This window comes from Henckelia pumila, chromosome 3 (genome assembly GCF_033568475.1).
Source record: "Henckelia pumila isolate YLH828 chromosome 3, ASM3356847v2, whole genome shotgun sequence".
Lineage (NCBI taxonomy): Eukaryota > Viridiplantae > Streptophyta > Magnoliopsida > Lamiales > Gesneriaceae > Henckelia > Henckelia pumila.
In genome coordinates this window covers 73835286-73861264 of record NC_133122.1, presented here as the reverse complement: position 1 = coordinate 73861264, position 25979 = coordinate 73835286, and positions in this window count along the sequence as shown.

Sequence of the window (25979 nt, the reverse complement as noted above, 5' to 3'; positions counted from 1 at the left end):
ATTCTGAGTTGAAGTTGTTATTGAGATGTTATCAATGTTATAGTATTTTTATTGTTCAGTTTTAGTCAAGTTTGGAAGGCCAACAACACGAGACGCCGACTTTGAACGAACGAAGAAAGAGTTGAGGTTTGAAATGCGATTGATTGATGAATTCTTGATGGTTTTGACTTGTTTCTGAAATGATAGATTGGTATGAAGTTTGATATATGTATTTTGATTATATCTCGCAGATTTGAAGAGTTCAGAACCGAGATAAACGAAGGTATAATGACGACATCGTGAAGTAGGGACTTTGAAACTCAAGAACGATTATCTTTGAGTTGGCCCGCAAAAATCACATACTTGTTTATGTTTTGATTTGATTGTGGTGTTGTCGATCCATCTCAGGTAGTGGATCTTTAAATTTGAGTTGATATGATGTTATATCGAATGGATTTTAAGCCAAGGTTGCGGTTAACCTTATTTGCGAGTCGTTTACGAATTCGTTAGATGGATATCCATGTCAAGATCAGTTATGAATCTTGATGGCTTCGAAGTTATGTGAATCAATTCGTCTTTAAAGCGTTGAGTACTCTATTTGTTGAGTTGAGTTTTAAATAGAATCGTTATGATTTATTTAATGCTTTCGATATGTTCGATATACTGAGAATTATGTCTCACCGGAGTTTATCCGGCTGTTGTCTTGTTTTGTATGTGTGCATGACAACAGAGAGGGCAGGAGCTGATCATCGACGTCATTGATAGCTGGGAGAGAGTCTAGCACGTGAGGACTCGGGTTGTAGATGATGTTTTGAATGGTAGAAGCATGGAACCTTAGAATTTGTGGGTTTTGGAATACATGTATGAAACTTGAGATAGATTATGTCGTTTATTGTTTCTTTAGCGACTTGTGCGATGTAATAAATACATGTATAGATGCTTGAGACCTTGTTTATATTAATATGCATGATTTGGATCTTTTATATCATGTTTTGGACTTGAGTTTGATGAATTGGAAGGAGTTGAAGGGATCAAATTTGTGGACAAAGAACAGGGCAAGTTTCTGCTCCAGGAGGCGCCCCCGCGGTAGTTTTTGACGGCTCGCGCGCAGCCTGGAGATTAGCCTACTGTTTTGGAAAAAAACAGGGGCGCCCCCGCGGTAGTTTTTGGCGGCGTAGGCGCACCCCTTTTTGAAAAAAAAAATATTTTTTTTTTAGATCCTTTCTTTCCTTATTAGTTTAATGATGTTTATTTATTAAATGCCCTTAAGATTTGAGATTAGCAACCCGAGGCCCCACATTCAGTCTGTGATCTATCAGATTTCGAGGACGAAATCGAATCTTAGAGGGGGAGAATTGTAATGCCCCGATTTTATTATAATTGAGTTTAATCGAGATAATCAGAGTTTTCAGTATTTAAGAATCGTATTGATATTCGCAGGGGATCATTTTTGCAAACTTGGAGAAATAAAGGACTGAAATGCAAAAATTGGATTTTGTGTAATATCTTAAGGCAACTTGCCTCACCATCACATCAAATCATTTCCCTACTCTCCCTTCTCCTCTCCTTTTCGTACGTACTGTAGGAAGCCATGGGAGACGACATTTCAAGCTTCCTTTCCGTTTGATTCGCTCGATCCGACCGTTAGATTTGAATTCCGAGTTGAGATTCACGATCACCGCAACGAGGGCTTCATTTAGACGTAAGTTTTGCTACGATCTCTTGAACTTCGATTTTGTTGAGTTGTCAGAATTTGATAATATTGGAGTATGTCGTTCTTCAGCTAGTATAGATCGTGTATTCGAAGTCGGTTTGGAAAAAGAACGAAGTTTGGATTTTATATGATTTTAGAGGTGAAATTAAAAAATGATGATTTTGTTTGAGGTTGGATTTGAGTTGTTTTGATGGATTGTGATGATGATTGAGTTATTGTGATTGTTGTTTGATGGTTTGTATTTTCGAGTAGTCAGTTTATAGCCGTTATGCCGTCGAAATCGAGTTTGAGTTATCGGTTTTGGTTCGGTTTGAGTTGTATATCGAATTTGATTGAGTTTGAATTTCGAGTTGATATTGAGCCCGTATTCGATGTTTTGACAGTTGATTGATGATTCGGGAGTTGATCGAACTTGGAGACTTGTTTATCGATCGAATAATTGAAGACGGTATATTATTGATTGTTGTATCGACTTTGAGTTTGTTATCCGAATAGACTATGATATCGAGTTATCTCTTGTTGACAAGAATCACTTGAAGCTTCGAGAAAAGGTAAAAGTCGACAATGAAACGAATGAGAACGAATACTCGAGATCGACTTATTCTCGAGTTCCCAAAAATCACATACTACATGTTTAATTGCTTAAGTGAATTTGATTGTTATTCTATTTTCACTTGCATTTCCATATTGAGCCGAATTCTCGATTCGTTTTGAAATTAGACGATTTAGGGAGCTATATTGAAGTGGCTTTAAATTTCGAGTTTTTCCAATTTCCAGAATACTTCTTATAGTTGCTCTGAAGTCTAGGGGTTGAGTTGAACGACATCCACCCCGAATGGGTGTGTCGGTGAGTTGTTGTGAGGACTTGGCCCCGGGATCCCAACCGAATAACGATTGATATTTCGATTATCTGATTTGATAGTCCCGAGTTTTGAAGTCATGCATTCATTCATTCTCATTTTGATTTGTTACTGATTATTACATTTCAATTTGAGGTGTTTACTTGATATTGCATGCCTGTCTCTTTTACTTAGAAATTATATTTCTAACCGGTTTATCCGGTTGTTGTCTTTGTTTGTATGTGTACTTGGCAACAGGAGCATCAAGAGCTGGACCTAGTCGTTTGGGTTAGCTCGGGGTGAGATGATAAAAGTGAGGCTTCGTATGTCGTAGGGTTGCTTTTGGACTTGTATTCTATTTTGTTTAGTCGAAAGATTATTACTGTCGAACTTGTATTGTTAAACATAGTTCTGTTGGTGTTTCGAACGCCTTATTTCATGTTTAAGATATGATTGGAACCTTGGTTGTTTAGATTATCATTTTGAGCTTGTAGAGTCAATTTTTTCTTGCCTAGGATTCAGCAACCCGAGGACTATGCGCGGGCGCGCGACTTGACGAGCGGGCATGCATGGCGGCCGAGGGGCATGCATGGGCACGTGTGAGTTCCATTTTTAAAAAAAAAAAAAAAAGTTGATTCGTTTTTACGCGACTCATCGTGTTTGATTTTGTTTAATTATTCGAGAATAGTAGATTAGAAACGGGGTCTCACAGCCAAGCTAGATTCTCAGTTTGCTAAATTCCTAGAAGTATTCAAGAAATTGAATATAAATATTCCCTTCGCTGATGCATTGATGCAAATGCCCAGTTACGCAAAATTCTTGAAGGAAATTCTCTCCAACAAGAGAAAATTGGAGGAACATGCAATGATCAGTTTAACAAAAAATTGCTCTGCACTAGTTCAGAACAAGATCCCACCAAAGCAAAAAGATCCAGGGAGTTTCTCTATCCTTTGTGTTATTAATGATGTGCAATTTCATAAGGCTTTGTGTGATTTGTGTGCGAGTATAAACTTAATGCCATATTCTGTCTTCAGGAAATTGAGCTTGGGAGAGCCGAAATCCACCAGGTTGTCGTTGCAATTGGCGGACAGGTCTATCAAATATCCCAGAGGGATAATAGAGGATGTTCTAGTGAAATTCGACAAATTCATCTTTCCGGTGGACTTTGTGGTACTCGATATGGAGGAGGACTTGGACATACCATTTATTTTGGGAAGACCTTTCCTGGCAATAGGAGAAGCACTAATCGATGTCCAAAATGGAGAGCTACATCTGAGAGTGGGAGAAGATAAAATTTCCTTTGATGTGTTTAATGCACTCAAATTTTCACAAAGTAATGAAGAGTGTTTTCAAATTGACGCTGTGGACTCACTTTTATATGATTTTGTGCAGGATACATTACAGGAACCATTAGAAGCTGCAATCACATCTCCTCCTTGTGATGACATAATCAATGTAGAGATAGAAGAGATGACGGCTTACTTGAATGATAACCGGTCATGGCGAAAAGGTGGCAAGCTCAGACTCGAAGATCTTGGTGACCGGAAGGATTTAGTCATCCAGAAACCAAGTTTTGAAGAACCACCAACTGTGGAATTGAAACCATTACCTACCCATCTCAAATATGTATTTTTAGGTGAGAATAAAAATTTACCTGTCATAATTTCTTCTTCTTTGACAGGTGAGATGGAGGCCAGATTGCTGGATGTTCTCAAAAGTCACAAGAGTGTGTTTGCCTGGAAGGTAGCAGATATCAAAGACATTAATCCATCCATCTGCATGCACAAGATATTAATGGAAGAGAACATCAACCCCTTGGTCCAACCACAGAGGAGATTGAATCCCAAGATGCAAGAAGTAGTAAAGGCTGAAATGATAAAACTTCTGGATGCATGTATCATTTATCCCATTTCCGATAGTGCATGGGTGAGTCCGGTTCAATGTGTACCAAAAAAAGGGGGGATAACTGTCATTAAGAATGAGCAGAATGAGTTGATACCTACTAGGAAAGTTACAGGGTGGCGTGTGTGTATAGACTATAGAAAACTGAATGACGCAACCCGTAAAGACCATTTTTTCCTCCCCTTCATTGACCAAATGCTAGAAAGGCTTGATGGGTATGAATTTTATTTCTTTTTAGATGGGTATTCTTGATACAATCAAATTGCGATTGCACCTGAAGATCAGGATACAACAACTTTCACTTGCCCATATGGTACGTTTGCTTATAGACGCATACCTTTTGGTCTATGTAATGCTCCTGCGACTTTTCAGAGATGCATGACTGCTATATTTCATGATATGGTTGAAAATTTTATAGAAATATTCATGGATGATTTTTCCATTTTTGGTCAGTCTTTTGATGTATGTCTGAATAATCTGAATAATGTTTTGATGAGATGTGAGGAAACGAACTTGGTACTAAACTGGGAGAAGTGTCACTTCATGGTGACCGAAGGTATTGTATTAGGACACCGAATATCTGAGCAGGGAATCGAGGTGGACAGGGCCAAGGTGCAAGTCATTCAGAATTTACCTCCACCGACAACAATCAAGGGATTCAGAAGTTTTTTAGGCCATGCCGGTTTTTATCGGCGTTTCATTAAAGATTTTTCAAAAATTGCAAAACCTCTGTCTTCTTTATTGATGAAAGATGCACCTTTTAATTTTGATTCCACTTGTTTAAAGGCATTTGAATTTCTGAGAGAAAGACTGGTCACTGCACCAGTGCTGACTTCACCGGATTGGGACCTTCCCTTTGAGGTGATGTGTGATGCCAACGACACAGCTGTTGGAGTTGTGCTTGGCCAAAGGATAGACAAGGTATTCCGTACTATTTACTATGCTAGCAAAACCTTGAATGAGGCTCAATTGAATTATGCTACCACTGAAAAGGAGTTTCTAGCTGTAGTTTTTGCACTGAACAAGTTTCATTCATACCTTGTACTTTCGAAAATCACTATATACACTGATCATTCTGCAATTAAACACCTTTTGGCTAAGAAAGATGCAAAACCTAGGTTGATTAGGTGGATTCTACTCTTACAAGAATTTGACTTAGAGATAAAGGATAAAAAAGGAGTAGAAAATGTTGTCGCTGATCACCTATCTAGACTAGAATGCATTCTTGATTGTGCACAAAATGATACTGAGGACATAGATGATTGGTTCCCTTATGAAAAGTTGTTTGCCATAGAACACTCACCGTGGTATGCTAATTTTGCAAATTACTTGGTCACGGGCACACTCCCACATAACTTGTCTTTTCATCAAAAGAAGAAGTTTCTATTAGATGTAAGACATTATTTTTGGGAAGAACCTTGTTTAAAATTTGTGCTGACTCTATGATCCGGAGATGTATGGTGGAAGGAGAGATGAAAAACATCCTCATTCATTGTCATGACCGTGAGGTAGGTGGCCATGCTGGGCCCATCAAGACGACAGCTAAGGTACTTTAATGTGGGTTTTATTGGCCCAATATTTTTAAAGATGCACGTGCTTATGTCATTGAGTGTGATAGATGTCAGTGGACAAGTAATATCTCAAACCGTCATAAAATGCCTTTGAATAATATTATTGATTGTGAGATATTTGATGTGTGAGGAATCGACTTTATGGGACCATTTCCAAACTCTTTTACAAAAAAATTCATTTTGGTCGCCGTCGATTATGTTTCTAAATGGGTAGAGGCTGAAGTTTTGGCAACTAATGATGCACAGGTGGTCCTAAAATTTTTGAAGAAAAACATTTTTAACCGGTTTGGTACACCCCATGCAAATATTAGTGATGGTGGCACCCACATTTGTAATAAGCTCTTTGAAAAACTTTTGAAGAAATATGGTGTCAACCACAAAGTTTTTACTCCTTATCATCCCCAAAAAAGTGGCCAAGTAGAAGTGTCCAATCGAGAAATTAAGCAAATTTTGAAAAAAAGTGTGAGTACAAATAGAAAGGATTGGGCACTTAGACTTGACGATGCATTATGGGCCTATAGGACTGCTTTCAAAACGCCTATAGGAACCTCCCCTTATAGACTGTTGTTTGGAAAAGCATGTCATTTACCAGTTGAGTTAGAGCATAGAGCATATTGGGCTATCAAAGCATTAAATTTTGAATTTGCTGCTGCAGGTGAGAAGAGATTTCTTGAGCTAAACCAATTGGAGGAATTTCGAGATCAAGCATACGATATGGCGGTGTCGTACAAAGAAAGGACCAAGAGAATACATGACCGACGCATTCTTCATAGAGAATTTAAGGAAGGGGAAGCAGTTCTTCTGTTTAACTTCAAGCTGAGGATCTTTCCTGGAAAGTTGAAGTCTAGGTGATCCGGTCCTTACAAAATCACTAAGGTGTATCCATCGGGGGCTATTGAAATAAAGGATGCAAGAAACGAGTCTTTCACGGTCAATGCTCAGAGGCTGAAACACTATGTAGGGGGTGATGTAAACTCAACGCCAATCATCACCACACTTACTGACCAATACTAGTTTGGGGAGGAGAACAGTCAAGCTCTAGACTCTAAATTGAGAACTACTCTATTAACTCTCTTTTGTTTTAATTTAAATTATTTTGATTTAAACTTTTTAATATTCCGTTCTTTTAAGTTTTTGAAATTTCTATTTTTGTTTGGTTTTTGTTTAATTTTGAAAACAAAAAGTTTCAAACTGGGGTGCTCTCGGTCTGCGAAATTCTGCAGACCGAGTGCCCAAATATACCCCAACTTACTGTTTTGCTTATATGGGGGTGCGCTCGGTCTGCTCAATTTTGCAGACCGAGCGCCCAACAATACACCGGCTCTCTGTTTTCCTGAATCGGGTATGCGCTCGGTCTGCTAAATTCAGCAGACCGAGCGCATCGCGCAGATACAACAATTAAAAGACCCGATCCCCTTTCCCCTTTCATTCTTTCTCGTTCTCTCTCTCACTCTAAACCCTACGCCGCATCCTCTCCTCCCTATTTCTCAATTTTTTCCATCAAATTCGCAGGTACTCTCTGATTTCTCTGATTTCGATAAAGATGGGTCCTAAAAGAGCAAAGATCGCCACCTCCCGTGCTTCTTCTTCCTCTTCCAACATAATTGGTTGGAAGTTTGTCTCCATGGAGGCCAAACCGCGATTTGAAGCAGCCCGGATTAGCCAAAACACGATCCCGGAAAGAGGAATTGATTTAGGACCATCCTACACCAATGCCCTAGGCATCGTTCAATGCGGCTGGACCAAATTCTGTCGCCAACCACCCGCCGCCGTCATGCCCTTGGTAAGGGAGTTCTACGCCAATGCCCCAGAACACACTGATAGCAAGGTTTTTGTTCGGGGTAAGTGGGTTCCTTTTGACCCCGACACTACTAACACTCTGTTGCAAACACCTGTGGTTGATGATAGCCAATTCGTGGCTTTTAAGGCTCAACCCGATTTTAATCTTATCACTTCGGAATTATGTTATGATACTGATGTTTGGAAAGACCCGGTTAAGTTTATCTCTTTTAAAGAAAAGTTTTTGCAAGTTTACCCGGCTCTATGGTACACGTTTCTCACTCATCATCTGATGCCAGTCAACCACACACATACCGTTGTGATGAGTCGGGCTTTGTTATTGTATGCCTTGCACAAACAATGGCCGCTCAATGTCGGCAAGATCATTAACAAGGAATTAAATACATCTCTCCGCTCCCCCAACATCGGCATGTTCTTTCCATCCATTGTTACTTCCCTCTGCATTCAAGCGGGTTTTGTAGTTCGTGACGACGAGGAATGGCAGCATCCTATGCAGTTGGTCAACGATTCTATTATGAAAACAAAGAGGGCATTCCTCTTACAAGAATTCACATCGCAAGGGCAGGCAAGCTCCGGGGCTGGTACCTCTTCGCGTCGTATCCCAAAACCAATGCCCACTCGTCGCCCTGCTACCGAGACGACCAATGAACTGTATGCTTGGGCTCAATACCAGAATGAGTTTCAAAAAGTCGATGTTGCCCACTCTGATTCCCAGACTGCTATGCTTCGATCATTAATCTCTCATGCCGGGATGGATCCTGCAGCATATCCTACTCCACCACCATATCCACCTCCATTCCATTTCCAGTACTCTGCTCTCCGCCAAAATTTTCCTGATGATTCAGCTGACGAAGCCGATGGCGACGATGAGGACCAATAATCATGGGAGTTTTTGTTTTCGTTTTATTATGTTTTGTGTGTGTTTTGCATTATCAGTTTTGTTTGTTTTGTTTCGTTTGTCTAGCATTGGGGACACTGCTAGATGTTAGTTTGGGGAGGGTGTCTTTTATGTTTTCATGCATTTTGTCTTTGTCTTTTGTTTGCATTTTGTCTTTGTCTTTTGTTTTGTGTTGTGTTATGCATGCATTTGTGGATGAAATCATAAAAGCCAGTGATGAATTTTTATTTATTTTTTTTTTTGTGTTTGGTAGCTGAAATCCATGAGTATCTTCTTCTTCTGACAAAATTTTTTAACAGGTAGAACCAAGTAGATAAATAGATCTTTGTATACTCTATGATGTATGCTCGAGTCTGAATTTGAAACGTACAAACATGGATAGAATTGAGGCATTGCTTGAATTTTTGGGCCTAGTTTCTCTTGAATTAACTTCATCCTTAATTGCCCTGTTGAGCCTTCACAACGTTTATGAGTACATGAGGTACAAAAATCTGTAATCTGTTGAAAATCATCGTTTACTGTTGATGATTGTTCATTTCTGCACTGGTTGAAATTTGTATGATTTAATTATGAATTGAGACTTGTCTAGAACTAGTTCGAACACTCTTCGAGGCGTGATACAGGCATAATTGTGATTAGGAATGATTTAGGCAATCTTTCTGTGAATCGTTTGAGCCTTTAAAGCTACCCATCGATACATTTTATCTCTAGTACCTTCTTCGAGCTTTATTTAAATCGAATGGCTTGCGTGAAAACGTGTGATAAACCCCCATTCGTCAATTTTTTTCATAGTCCTACACTCACTACCGAAGAACAGCCTAAACACTATTTCCCACCCTAAAGGGAGTAAGTTGAATGTGAGAATTGTATATGCTCCGGAATTGTAACTGCAAAGTGAAATTGTGTGTTTGGAAAAGTTGAAAAAAAAAAAGAGAAAAAAATATGAAAAGTTGAAATGAAAAGACAAATTTGCAAAAGAAGTGAAGTCAATGGATTGATGAAGTGAATTAGAATAAGAAAGAAAAAGGAAATGAAAATGAACAGTTGGTTGTAACTTATTCCCTTAATTGAATCGATATCATTCATTTGTAGCCATGAACCAGGCCTAACATTATAAGCTTATTAAGACCTATTGACCGAGTCACAGTTGCCCAATATACTAGTGGAGAAGAGTTGCAAGAATTTAGACTATGGATAGTTGATAGACACTTTTAATGAGTATTGATTTTTGATCAAAACACGCACATACTGTAACTCTTTGAGAACCAATGTGGAGTGTGTGTCATTGAATTTCTCTCAACTTTGATCCTATAATACCTAAAAAAGTCCTCATGATCCTTGAATGTGTGGATTGAATTGGGAGGAAGGTATGTTGAAACGTGAGTTGCGGGATTTAGGAGTTTACAAGGTTTTCCAGTTTGTATTTTATTTTCATAATGTTAGTAGATTGATATGATTGGATTTGTAATATTTTGGAAGAAATTCTGAGGATTGAAAAGTTTGAGTTCATCCACCTTTGTCGTTGTGTCGTGTTGTTGTGTTTGTGTTTGCATTCTATTTTGTCACCTAATTTGCTTGAGGGCAAGCAAAAGGTTAGTTTGGGGAGGTTGATAAGAGTCGTTTTTTCATGTTTTATTGTTCGTTTTCTTGATGTTTTGCATTAGTTCCTTGTGGTCTTGTTAGTGTTTTTCAAATTTTGTTTTCATTTAGTGTAGTTTTATATGTTTTGTTTACTCCTATTGATTTATGGTTAAATTGGCAGGAAAACGCGAAAAAGTATATTTTCGGGCTTCATAAGGGGTTGCGCTCGGTCTGCAAAAAAGAGCAGACCGAGCGCTGTAATATTTTGGTCAGGCAGTGAGTTGAAGAATTTTGAGCGCTCGGTCGGTGAAATTTTGTAGACCGGGCGCGTGCTGAATAAAAACGAGCAGTGAGTTGAAGAAATTTCCAGCGAGCGGTCGGTAAAATTGTGCAGACCGAGCGGCCGAGCGTAATTGTGGAAGATATTATTCTGGGTGTTTTAAAAGGAAAGGACTCTGAGGGCAATATATATAAAATATTTCCAGATGTTTTTAGGGTTGGAAAAACACAACAAATCAAGGCGGAGGCGGCTCTGAAGATCGAAGTTTCTTCTTATCGTTGGGAGTTAATCTTCTTCACGATTTCTGAAATTTTATGTTGAAAACTTTGTTAGATTGAATTTTATTATGAGTTGTAGTAGCTAAACTCTCTTTTGTTGGAATTTAGGGGATCCTAACCCCGAAACATGTTTTTATGATTGAATCGTTGGACGAATTGATTTAGTTTTATGCGGGTATTTGATTTTATCATGGTTTATTATTCTATGTTGAGGAATAGCTAACTTTAACATAGATTCGTAAGTTGTGAAGTGTTGTCGAGAGATAGATTCATGATTAGGACGAGTGATAAAATCCATGGACTTAAAATATGCATAGAGATGTGATATTTAGTACGTGTTGATAACCATATACCACCAGGTTGAAAGTTGTAGGAATTCAATGAACGCAAAGCAATCAGTAATGATAAATAATCAAAGAGATTTGATTGTTTCATTAACTTGAATTAGATTGGCATAAACTCGAGAGAGAGTGTCGATATTTCAGGAATTCTTGTCAAATTTATGAGTGTAAAAGTAAGTTTAAATCGTCCAAATTCAATTAGGGGGAAGGTGAACCGAGATTCCAACAAATTTTTCTTATATTATATTTTTCTGTGCTAAGCATTTATGTGGTTTATTTTATTTTCATTCAAGTATTTTTAAATTGAATTCTTTACTTTATAATTTTAGAATAATCAATAATCAAATTTTCGTTACTTTGGGGTATAGAAATTAAATAATTGAATTATTGTGACGTAGTCCCTGAGGATGATACTCGTACTCAGTACACTTTTTTATAACTTGAGTCGTGCACTTAAGATAATTTTGAGCATAAAAGAGAGATAATTATATTGAATTTAAGTGTTAGTATTTGCTCGATCATTTATTGACAGCGTGCACCATACGCTGTGGATAGTGCCTCACTTTCGATGGCACGCGGTGCACATTGTTAAAAATATCAACGATGGAGCTCACCACACACTGCGGATAGTGCCTCACTTTCTACAACCTTATAATTTTACAGCGTGCACCGCAAAGTGCAGTGTGAACTGCGGATAGCAATCCGTGGTGCACATTGAACGCTACAAAAAGTCCTTTTTCTTGTAGTGGACAATGAAGAGCAAAGAGATGAGGCATTTGATTTTGGCTCTTCTGAATTCACTCTTGAGGACTGAGTCACTGCATTACATGAACTGACAAAAGAATACATGAAGCTTTCTCAGTCATTCGAGGAAGTAAAACAAAAAAATCTAACCTCAAAGATAAGTCAAGTGAATCAAGTTGCTTGAAATGAAAGGAACTTGACAGTCTCAAGGTGAAGCTAAATCTGTTGGCAACTGAGAATGACAATATAAGAAGAATGTTTCTAGTCACTTTGAATGACAATCAAAAGTTTCTTAAAACTATCAACTCTTGGAACAAGTATTCTGTCTCATTGAGTAAAATGCATGAGAGTAAAAAACACTTAGGTGACAAGACTGAACTAGGTTTTGACACAAATGAGTGCAATTCTACTAAGACAATCACTCAATCGAAACTAGATAAGGGCAAATATAAAATAAATTTTGTCAGGTCTAGTACGATATATGAACACGACAAGCCCGAGAATGATGCATATCAGAAAGTACCTTATGAGAACAAAGCTAAGCATAGATGATTGAGCTATGAATAACCTAAGAATATTTCCTCTGGAAGTACTTGGCTGGAACCAAGACCTCATGGAACTGGTCAGAGTAATCAGTCAAGTTCCAACTGGTCTCGGAAGAAACCAGTCTAGTCCAGACCAAATATTCAAAGGGGAAACCAAAGACAGTTCTTTAACGACAGACCAGTTCAAAAGAGGTATAGACTGAACAGAAATAATCAAAGGCCTGCATAGCATATGGTTAAAACTAGAACATTGCATGACACCCAAAAGGTTGATAAACATGTAAATTTTTTGGAGACACACACGAGTAGGCCCATTAGGGTCATTCAAGTGTGGGTCCCGAAAGGACTAATCCATTCAGGACCCAAAAAGATATGGGTACCAAAGTTTGCTTATTGTTGATGATAGGTACACAAGAATAAAACTGTATAAAAGACCACGTGGTACCTAGATAATGGGTGCTCAAGGCATATGACTGAAAACAAAGACATACTAACTGAAGTTATCAAAATCAAAGGACCAAGAATCACTTTTGGTGAAAACTCTAAGTAGAACCATGGATAAAGGTAAGATTATCCATGGTAACATCATCATCAATAATGTACTGCTACAACTTGATTAGCATTAGCTAGTTATGTGAAAATGGTTACTCTGTGGAGTTTCACCAACACACTTGCACAATAAAATCTAGAAATGGTGATATCATGTTGACTGGCTTAAGAGAACAAAAAAATTGTAGAATAAACTGGGAAGTTGATCAACCTTCCTCCCATACATGTTTTGTTACTCATGATGATAAATAGTGATTGTGGCACAAACGGCTGAATCATCTAAATTTCAAATCCAGCTCTAATCTGAGTAAACGTGAATTGGTCACTAGACTGTCCAAAGGAAATTTTCAAAAGATAAGATATGTTCCGCCTACCAGTTGGGTAAGCATGTATCTACTTTCAGAAATAAGGGTTGTAACTCCTCCTCCAAATGCTTAGGACTATTTCACATGGATTTTTTTGGTCCTATTCCTATAAAAAAAAAATAGCTCAGGGGGAATGATATATACTCACATAATAGTGTATGACTACTCAATATTTACTCGTGTTATTTTCTTATCCTCAAAAGATCAAACAAGCATCCACTTGATCAAAATTTTAAAGCGTTTGCAAAATGAGAAGTCCATTGTGATAGATAAAATCAGGAGTGATAGGGGTACTGAGTTTAAAAATAAAACCCTCACTTCCTATATAGATAATCATGGTATTAAACATGAGTTCTCAGCTACCCGAATACTTCACAAAATGGTGTTGCAGAAAGGAGGAACCAAAATCTCAAAAAAGCAGCTAGAACCATGATTTCAGATTCTAATGTCTCTCAAAAAATTTGGGCAGAAGCATTCAATACATCTTGTTATACTCAGAACATATCTATGATTAATAAGAAACAAAACAAAACTCCGTATGAAGTATGGACCGGTAAGAAACCTGATGTTTTCTACTTTAAGGTGTTTGGTTGTATGTGTTACATTCATACCAATGGTAGGAATCATTTGAATGATTTTGATGTTAAATCTAATAAAAGCATATTTATTGGTTACTCAGTAGTTAGCAGAGCTTATAGATTTTTCAACAAGAAATATCTAACTATTGAGGAAACCATTCATGTTGTGTTTGATGAATCTTCTGTAAGTGCAACACCAAAAGAGATAAACATGAACAATCTAAGTCCCATATTGGAAAATACTATGTTAGATTAATGTGACGATGAGGACTGTTCAGAACAAATACGTCAAAATGTATTTTTTCCAACAGTTGAGATAGAACCAGTCGAATAAATACCACAACAAGAGATTGTTAATCAAGTTCTTGATGAAGAAGAAAAAGAAGCAGTCCAAGTTATGGAACCTATTCAAAATACAAATCCCCTTGGACCAAATCTTCGTTGGAATCGAGATCATCCACCTGAGTTGGAAATTGGTGACCCTTATGCTCCTCTTAGAACTAGAAGACAAACTTTAGATGAGTTTTTGCATGCATATTTCATTTCTCAACTGGAACCTAAGAAGGTTGATGAAGCCCTAGCTGATGCAAGTTGGATTGATGCAATGCAAGAAGAGCTCAACCAGTTTGAGAGCAATAAAGTATGGCATCTAGTTCCTCGACATTCCATGAAAAATGTGATAGGCACAATATGGGTGTTCAAAAACAAACTAAATGATAATGGAATGGTGATCAGGAACAAAGCTCGCACTACAAGAAAAATGGCAAACAACAACGCTTTTTCCGCGTTGTTATTGTCACAAAAAAAGCGTTGTCGTAGCCAGTGTTGTGAAAGACCGCGGTCAAAGACAACGCGGAAAAAGCGTTGTCGTTTTGAGCAAAAACAACGCATAAAAACGTTGTGATATTTGAAAAAGACAACGCTTTTTCCGCGTTGTCTTTTTTAGCAACGACAACGCTTTTTATGCGTTGTCTTTGAGCGAACTTTTTACAACACAACCATTTACAATGCTTTTTCACAACTTTTTTAAAAGCGTTGTGTTTTGCAAAGACAACGCTTAAACCACCTACGACAACGTTTAAAAAGCGTTGTCTTTTCTCAAATAAAAAACAAAAAAAATAAAATTTAATTCACAAATTTTCAATATTATAAATCACTCAATATTCAAAATTTTTAAAAATAAAATCTAATATACAATATTTCAATATTATAAATCATTCAAATATGACAAAAATCATTCAAATATAACAAATAATTGAATTATTCATGTTCATCTCGACCATGTGCGCTATGCTTTCTGCCTCAAACCGGGGTCGGCGATCAGACCAACTCTCAAGAACGAGTGTCTGCTCTCAAAGAGCTCATTATCTAATATAATATCTTTATCATCTGTGTTTTCAGGTACATCCATGGCAATCTGAAAAGGACCAGAAACCAAATATGAAAAAAGAACGTAAAAATGTTGAGTGCTGAATTACCAGCAATCGAGACAAGAAATTTTCAGGTTAAATAAAGTACCTGAAGGAGGAGATGTTTTTCCGGGCAGCAGGATTTTATGTATGTTTCCTTCGCTGGATTTTCCATCACGGTATTGTTGGAGAACGGTGATCAGATCAATCAGAATTGATACCCGGTGCAGCGGAAGTTTAAAAATTTTTATATGGAACGATTCCATAATGGGTATCAAAACTTTACGATTAAATTGTGCGTGTAAAAATTAAATCACAATTAAATTTTTACCTACAATCTCGAATCGAGATTATGGACACCAACAGATTACTCTGCTCTTGTTGTATATCCCAGGAACTGATGGACGAACTGTTCTCCAATCAGGTCCACGAACAGAGATTTAATCCCTCTGATAGATTGCACTAGAAAATCTATCAGAAGTTTCTACGAAGAGAATTAACGAATTTGATCCGTTAAACCAGACTGCAAATTCAAAATTCACAGGCTGGATTTTCCCGACAGAGAGAGGGAGGGGGCCGGCCACTTAGAGAAAACACAGCTAGGGTTTTCGAAAATATTTTGTGACCTCTGTTATTTAATTTTTGTACTGCAATAACTTATTTATAATGTGGGCTGCTAACAGCTTAGGGCCCATTAGTCATAAGTTCAAGCATGACAAGCAAAGCCCGCATGTTCAAAAATTAATATAAAATTCATCGTGACTCTGATTGATAAACCAATTTCACCAATGTTCACAGAAACCATTTCTGCATCTTTTAGAGTCAAGATAAATTTTCTGAATCCGAATTCAGTGATTTCCAAAAATGCCCATCCCTATGTCATTTTAGGAAATCTTACTCCTCTACTCTTAAATAAGAAGTCCCACTTCTTTGTTCATTAAATTTAACTCTTTAAATTTAACTATCTCAACGGGGATTAAAAATCCATTACTCTGTGTGATCCTCAATGGTTCAGGGATACAGCTAGCCGTGGGCTCACAACTCCTTGTGACTCGGAACAACAATTTTCGACTTGCCCATCGAATCATGGTAAGAGCGCCTAGCAACATCGCCCCATGATTCCCTAGGTATCACTGATAGTGCCTGCAAGAACCAATAGATTTTGGTTAGCGTACAGTACGGTCCCTTCATCCAAATATCCCGATCGAATCAACAACCATTGGTAAATCGAGAGTCGTTCGAGATTCGATAACTATGCAATACATCTTGAAGATCAAATAGTGACATCGCATGTGCTACTAAGAAACCATTTCTTAAAACACATCATGTACTCTGGCCAGAGATTCGTCACACTAATATCTCCTCAGATTGCATAGGATATCCACACTCGCAAGTATATGGTGAATCCTTGACAACAAAGCATCGACTCCTATATGTGTTGTAACTGTACCCAATCCCGACACCTGATGACCCCAATAGAATCGGTAAATGATTCAAAGTACAGTACTAGCATATAGAGTCTCAATGATGTTTCAAGTAGTAAGGACTAATGGTGTACAACCAAAACCGCGGACGTTATCCACTCGATAAGTGATAACCACTTGAAAAGTCCGGATAGGGTAGTTCGATCATTCATCGTATGAATATCCATTTGCATGCTTTGAACATCTCTATGTTCCATACCAATGAAACGTGGTACTCGGCATCGCAAATGCTAGTCTCAATCTTGAGCGATCCTTATCCTTATTAACGGACGGCTCAATCGACTAGGAACCATTTAGAATATACAGTTACTATAAGATGTGTTTCAGGATAGACATCCCCATGTACTACCACATCTTACATACACTATAGTATATTCAAGGTCTTTATCAAAACAACAATAGTATATCACAATATAACAATATGAAGAAAGATAAAGTCATTGCCATTAATAAAAGTGTAAATTATATTAAACAAAAGATTGTTTATACAAAGAGTCATCAAAGCCCTTAGCCACAAGTTGGCTCACCGGGCACCCACTCTTTCAATCTCCCACTTGCCCTATAGCCAACTAGTCATACTACATAGACCCATTGCTTCGCGATGTTTGTCAAATAATGGTCCTGGCAAGGGCTTAGTAAGTGGATCAGCGATATTGTCTGCAGAGGCCACTCTTTCGACAGTGATGTCTCCTCTTTCCACGATCTCCCGGATGATGTGGTATTTCCTCAGTATGTGTTTGGATCTTTGATGAGACCTTGGTTCCTTTTCCTGAGCAACGGCACCCGTGTTGTCACAGTACACCGGGACTGGACCAACAACTTCAGGAATAACGCCCAACTCTTGGACGAAATTCCTCATCCAAACGGCCTCTTTAGCAGCAGCTGATGCTGCAATGTATTCTGCCTCAGTGGTTGAATCCGCTGTGGTGTCCTGCTTGGAACTCTTCCAAGAGACAGCACCGCCATTGAGCATGAACACAAATCCAGAGGTTGACTTCGAGTCATCCACGTCACTTTGGAAGCTAGAGTCGGTATAGCCTTCCAATTTCAGTTCTCTTCCTCCATATACCATGAACATATTCTTAGTCCTTCGTAAGTACTTAAGAATGTCCTTCACGGCTTTCCAATGCATTTGACCGGGAATAGCTTGATATCTGCTCGTGACACTCAGAGCAAATGCTACATCCGGTCTGGTAGATATCATCCCATACATGATACTACCAATGGCTGACGCATATGGTACATGTGTAATTTTCTCTATCTCTTCATCAGTCTTGGGACACATGGACTTGGATAGAGAAACTCCATGAAACATAGGTAGATGTCCTCTCTTGGACCCATCCATTGAAAACCGTTTCAATATGGTGTCGATGTAGGTTGCTTGAGTGAGTCCTATCATTCTCTTAGATCTATCTCTATAGATCTGTATCCCTAGAATATAGGATGCCTCACCCAAATCCTTCATCGAGAATCTACCTGATAACCATATCTTTGTTGACTGCAACATCCCTACATCATTCCCAATGAGTAGGATGTCATCAACATAAAGTACTAAGAATGTCACAGCATCCTTAACTACTTTCTTGTACACGCATGGTTCCTCCGGGTTCTTGATGAAACCAAAATCCTTTATTGTTTCATCAAATTTCTGGTTCCAACTTCTTGATGCTTGTTTGAGACCATAGATCGATCTCTGAAGCTTGCATACCTTATGCTCGCTTCCCATGGATGTGTATCCCTCAGGCTGCGTCATATAGATCTCTTCCTTAATGTTTCCATTAAGAAATGCAGTCTTTACATCCATTTGCCATATCTCATATTCATACCAAGCAGCTATGGCAATAAGGATTCTTATGGACTTGAACATTGCAACTGGTGAAAAGGTTTCATCATAGTCAACTCCTTGTCTTTGAGTATAACCTTTCGCCACCAATCATGCCTTGTAGGTCAATACCTTACCATCAGGCCCAAGCTTTCTCTTGTAGATCCATTTACACCCTATTGGAACAATTCCATCGGGAGGATCTACTAAAGGCCAAACTTGGTTTGTATGCATCGAATCTATTTCCGACTGCATAGCTTCAAGCCATAAATTTGAATCCGCATCAGAAATTGCTTCTTTGAAGTTTCTTGGATCACATCCAACATCGGGTTCATCTTGATCCCCTTCAAGAAGAAGACCATATCGAATAGGAGGTCTAGAAGTCCTCTCGGATCTTCTAGGTATAGGCGTGTCTATCAATGGTTCCTGAGTTGTAGGATCATTATTTTGTATTTCGGGTTCTTCTCGAATTTCTTCGAGTTCCATCATCTCGCCTTTCTTATCCAATAAGAACTCCTTCTCCAAGAAGGTGGCATTCCTTGAAACAAACACCTTTGTTTCAGCAGGATGATAGAAATAATATCCGATTGAATTCTTTGGATACCCTACAAAATAACATAAGGTGGATCGACTATCCAACTTATCTCCCATTGTCTGCTTCACATAAGCAGGACATCCCCAAATCCTCAAGTACGAATACTTAGGAGCTTTGCCATTCCATAACTCGTATGGTGTTTTGTCCACTGCTTTGGTGTGGACGTTGTTCAACAACAACACCGCCGTTTCAAGCGCGTAGCCCCAAAACGAAGGTGGAAGCTCAGTGAAGCTAATCATGGATCGAACCATGTCCAACAAAGTTCGATTACGACGCTCCGATACACAATTTAGCTGAGGTGTCATAGGAGGAGTCCACTGAGAAAGAATCCCATTCTCTTTCAGATAGTCCAAAAACTCGGTACTTAAGTATTCTCCACCTCGATCCAATCGAAGTGCTTTAATACTTTTACCTAGCTTGTTTTCTACTTCAGCCTTGAATTCTTTGAACTTTTCAAATGCTTCAGACTTATATTTCATTAAATATAAATACCCATACCTTGAATAATCATCAGTAAAGGTAATGAAGTAGGTGTGGCCATATTGAGTACCAATTATAAATGGACCACAAACGTCTGTATGGATCAAATCCAACAGATTTTGACTACGCTCAGGTTTTCCCTTAAAAGGAGATTTAGTCATTTTTCCTTTTCAGGCAGGACTCACAATTAGGTAGAGAGTTAATATAAGACATATCAAACATGCCCTCTCCCACTAGCTTTTTCATCCTCCTTGAGGAAATATGACCTAGCCTAGCATGCCAAAGGTTTGCCGGGTTTTGACTATCGATTTCCTTTTGTTTGTTGTTACCGGTTTATCAACATAATTTATTGGAACGTTTTTTAATTTTAAGTTATATAGATCGTTTTCAAGTTGTCCATTTCCAATCAAACATTCATTCTTGTAAATATTGCAAATCTCATTCACAAAATTGCAAGAATAACCATCTCTATCAAGCATAGAAACAGAAATAATGTTTTTAATCAAATCTGGAACAAATAAAACATCTCTCAAAAGTAACTTAAAATCGTTCTGCAAAATTAAATAAACATCTCCCACAGCTTTAGCTTCAACTCTAGAACAATTTCCGAGCCTCAGCTGGGTCTCACCCATTCTAAGCTTGCGACTTCTTGTCATCACCTGCAAACCATTGCAAATGTGAGATCCACATCCGGTATCCAATACCCAAGAAGTAGTATTAAGTGAAACATTTATTTCAATATAGAACATACCCTTCGCAGTTCGCAACTGCTCTAGATATTCCTTGCAGTTACATTTCCAATGACCGGGCTTCTTGCAGTAATGGCAAACATCCTTGGACTTTTCCATGTTTGAAGCCTTTGTCTTGTACTTCTTCTCGGGTTTGGTTTTTTTGGCTGGGGCAGAACGTTTCTTACCCTTTGTACTTGGCCCCTTCTTAGCAGAAGAAGAGGAGCCCACCAAGAAAGCCGGTTTATCCTTCTTTAAAGTGGATTCATATGTTACAAGCATATTGACCATCTCTTCAAGGGAGGCCTCTATCTTGTTCATATTGAAATTCACCACAAATCCGTCAAACGAAGAAGGAAGAGATAGAAGTAATAAGTCCACGTTGAGTTCATGCTCCAACACCAAATCAAGCGTTACCAACTTCTGTATGAGCCAAATCACTCGTACCCCATGATCACAGACCGAAGTCCCTTCACGCATGCGACACGTCATTAGCTCTTTTACAGTAGCGAACCTTTCAGCTCTCGATTGAGCCCCAAAAAGTTCCTTGAGTTGTATGTGAATGTCAGCAGCATTCACGGTATCCTCAAATCGCCTCTGGAGTTCATCAGACATCGAGGCTTGCATATAGCATTTGGCCTTGATATCATGGTCCCACCATGTATCAAGTTTGGCCAACTCTTCCGGACTTACATCAGCTGGTGCTTACTTCGGAGGAGATTTTTCTAACACGTAGAGCATCTTCTCCGAGGTCAAGACAATCTTCAACTTACGGAATCATTCCGTATAGTTTGCGCCAGTCAGTTTATTTTGTTCGAGGATAGAGAATAGTGGATTGCGCGAATTCATCTTAATGAAATACTGAAAAGAAATAGACAATTATCAGTGATTGTTTAATTAATTTACTAAGACATAAAATAGGCGAAATTTATTTTATGAATCTCACTCCCACTATTTTAACGATTTCACTACCCTCTAGTGAAAACGGGAAACTATTTTCCTTAGTGGGAACATGGAGTCCAATTGACAAACTATGGTCCCGAATAATATCAGCCAACCATAATTTTCAAAAGGTAGAGCCCAATTGCTTCCAAAGCAACCTCCACGTTTTTACCTCATGTCCAATAAGGGCCCAATAATATGATGCCGTTTATTGTGACATGTCAAGATGACCCATCAATATTAAGTTGTGATGGACGGTCGCCATGTGGATCCCCCAATAATATGAACCGATCCCATGGGAGTTCCACCCAACTTACAACATATGTCGATCCAATGTACAGCTTTCCGACGAACGGGCCCTCCCAATAATATGAGCCGGACCGTATCCGCGGGTAGCATCTCATACATTGATCGTTGATGGAAGGTAGGAACATTTAAACAATATTTAAATTTCCTTTATTTATCTTGATATCAATTTTAAATCATATTTAAAATGAGGGATTTTAATTTTGAAAATTTGTCTCATCATTTTAAAATTTGTATGCTTGCGGGATTCGTACAATTTTGTCTAAAACATGCATACAACTATAATATCATATATTATATAGGATGATCGATTCCATTTCTAATCGACCCGTGGTTGCCAATCACGAGTCTAAGTCCAATCCTAGGTAATATGCAGGTATGCAATGCAATCCTATTACATTGAGCTTCCAATTTATATTTCTTCAGTCTTTATTGTCTGCTTGGCCCACCTCCGTCTTCAAGATTTAAGTTCAAAAGTAGAATTATTTTCTAGAGTAGGAAAAGTAATTCATAAGGGCTGTTGATTTGGATCAGGAGTGCCCAATTGTCTATGGCTCAGATTAGCGTTTTCAACCATTTCGTGCTCAGGAATTTCAGTACAAATCTCTTCCTCTTCTTGTCTTCTACGAGCTTCTCTCCTTCGCCCGTGTAAAGTTTTTTCGATCTCCGGCTCGTAGGAAAAGTCTACTTCAGAAAAATCACCTGAAAGCATGAACGAGAGAGAAAAACTAGAAACAAAGAAAATATAAGAGAGTGAGATTAAATAAATAAATAAAAAGAACACAACAAATTCAACACCGTTCCCCGGCAACGACACCAAAATTTGGTAGCACTAAGTCGTGTCACGCCCAAATTACCCAACTCAATCAGATAAACAAAATATGCAGTAATGTGAGTAGGGATCGTTCCCATGAGGAAAGTGAAATTTAAAAGTGTTCTTAAAAATAAAATAAAGGGGTATTGGATTTTGAAATTTAACTACTAAAAATTAAAGCAAATTAAAATAAATTTTACCAACTAGCATGCAAGATTAAATTAAAATGAAGAAATCAATAAGAAACAAGACTTGGTATCAGTCGACTACACCCTTGATATCATTCATTTGATCATCGATTATTTAAAAATAATTAATTCTATTGAATATTCACCATTGGAAATTAAATTTCTGTTTCACCTTAATCCTAGTTAACTAGACACAAGCGTTATAAATTAACCCTTACCAATAAATCAACCCGGATACCAGCGATATAGATTTAAATTTAAGGTAACATTCAAATGAGTAAAACTGATGAATCTAGATAACACAAATACCAGCGATTGTATTTAATCTAGTCAATTATTGTTCCTACGATTTAACAAATTCAAAAGCGGAAAATATTAAACGCGGTTGCTTCACTAATCAGATGATTCAAACAATTACGGATTTGAATTCTAATTTAACATTAGATTGTATAATGAAATCCTAAGATGGCCAATCCAAAAATCTCATACACAAGCATAACAATCGATTCCAAACAACTCTCGATACTCAAATAAAAATCAAACAATGAAAATCAAAATCTCATGATTGTCTTCCTCAACCAAGTTCTAAAACTTAGCCAACAATATTCATGAATTCTACATAAAATTTCATGAAAAAAAATTGAATCTAAGAAATTAGAGAAGAAACCTAGCCGCCAATGTCTTCTCATGTCTTCAGCCATCCAAAGATAATAAAAATCCCCTCCACAAAATGGAATAATAACCTAATAAAAGACTAGAGTCCAAAATAAAAGAGTTTCCAAAATTACAAATATGTTCCTGAAAAAGTCATCGCGCTCGATCGGTTGAATTGGAAGGATCGAGCGCAACCGAAGTTATAAACCTACCTTTGATTTCTCATAGGCGCACTCGATCGGGCGAGTTGGAAGGATCGAGCGCGCCCACTTATGCGATCCTACTGACTTGTAAAACTCTTCTTTCCGCTCGATCTGCTGAACTGGACCACTCGAGCGCATCAACTCAATTCCAAATTCTTCTTCAAAACATGGTATTTCCTACACATGAAACCAGAAGTATGTTAAGTAGCTAAATGCATGGCATAAAACAAAACTTAAATAAAACAAGAACAACGACACAATAATGCATGCAAAACACTCGCAAAATGACACTAAAATATGCAAACAAAACACTACTATCAAACACCAAAACTAAATTTCTCAACAATTTCCCCCTTTTTGGTGTTTATCAAAACTTTGAGATAAGTGTTTAAAAAACTTTGAGATAGCAAGCAATAAACTGATATTTAATATAAACTGATCTTTGTCAAAGATATTCAGTTTCAATGTCTTCTAAATCTTCCCCCTTTTTGATAAACTAACAATAAAAATCACGAGTTGAAGATACAAGTGTAGATAACATAAGAAGATTGTAACAACACAAAATGAGTTATCTGCGATCGGATGATGATATGTGTATTGAAGAGCTGCGAGATGGTGGATGAGTTGCTGAAGTATGACGACCTGATGCTTGAGCTTCGTACTGAGTTCGCAAGATATTCTCATAGAGATTAGTCAAGTTAATAAGTTTCTTGGAGAGTCCTTGAAAATTGGATTGAACTGAGTTGTGGAAATTTTGAACAAATCCATTCAAGTCGGAAAATTTTGTCTCTAGAGACTGATGAGAGTGTTGCAGTTGAGAAAATGAACTGGTCAGAGACTGATGTGAGTGTTGAAGTTTGATCAGTTCTGCACTCATGAACTGTCTCAGAAAAGAAACGTTGCCGATGGTTTCTTGTTGATTTTCTTTGAGAGCAGTGACAGTTTCGGACAAATTATAGACTGAAGTTTCCATATGAGAAATCAACACAAACCAATCATCTTCTTGATCTGATTTTGAGGATGGCATATCTTTTACACTGGAGGAAAGATCAGTGTGTAGAAATTTTGTCTTCTTTCCTTTACGAGGAGATGAATGTGCAGAGGAGGTTATCTCACTTTTCTCCTTTCCTTTGTGTTGATGTGATGAAGAGTCAGGGACAGAGTGAATAATCATTGCAAGAGTTGGATACCGAGTCTCAATCTCAATTGTAGTATCATCATGAAGTAAGTCTCTGCTGTTTTGTGGATGTGTTGGCGTTGTGGTTGATGTTTCTTGGAGCTGGTCATCAATGACAAGAGAAGGTATAGCTGGCAAGACAACAGTTGCACTAGTCAGTTGAGATGCTTTCTCCTTAGATGTGCTTGATAGAACAGGAATGTCAGGAATGGAAGGTGAAATCTCCAGAGATTCTGAGTCTTTCTTGGAGTCTGCAAGTATTGGCTCAGTAGGAATTGTAGGAGGTAAAATCTTCCTTTAGATTAGTTGTCTGTTCTGTAGATTCTATATGAGACAAAATTAATGTCTCATCTTCATGTACATGAGTTGGAGGAGGTGGTGCTTCCACAGATAGAGGGTGAGGTTCTTCGAGTTCGTCTTGATGAATGATTGAAGGATCAACTTCTTCCATAGATGGTTCTGTCAAGAGAGGAGGTTGTTGATCTCCATCTTTAATGTTAGAAATTACTTCATCAACTTTCATTAATTGGAGTTCAGGTAGAGCAGTTTCAGTTCCTGAGGTGTGAAGTTGCTGCTCAATGGATGTGTCTGTTGTATTTTGAGCAACTGAAGCTTATTTTTGAAGTTCTTCGAACGCCTGATCAACTGAATGGTTGGAGGATTCAGTGGTGGTATGACCCTGCTTGCTTTTCTTGTGTTTGGATATCGACTTGGAGTGAGATTTGTGTTTCTTCCAAAAAAATGGTTCTGGAATCTCCAGAGTTTGATCAATTTCCCAAAACTTAACTCCCATTTGAATATTGATGAGATCAAGTTGAAGTTGGGAAAAAATGGAGTGATCTTCATAAGACGTTCTGGCAAGGGGATCATAATTCTCCTGAAATTTTGCAACAGTTTGACTTAGTTTCCTTATTCGCATTAGATCGTTGGAGTATTTTCTTCTGGTCAAGGCTTCTTGAATGTCAGCAGTCTTGACTATTCTCAACACAATTTCTTCCAGTTTAACAAACTTATGCAGGGCATTATTCTTTGTCAGATGTCTAGCTAGAGTAGAAGTCCTGTATTTATGCCAAGTATCAAATATTTCATCAGTATGTTTTTCAGCATATTCGTCCATGGTGAGGTCTATCTGCAATTGAATTGAATTTGAAGATCTATCAGGATCTGAAGAAGAGGCAATTTGAGAGATGTATATTGCCAAATCTAGTCCTGA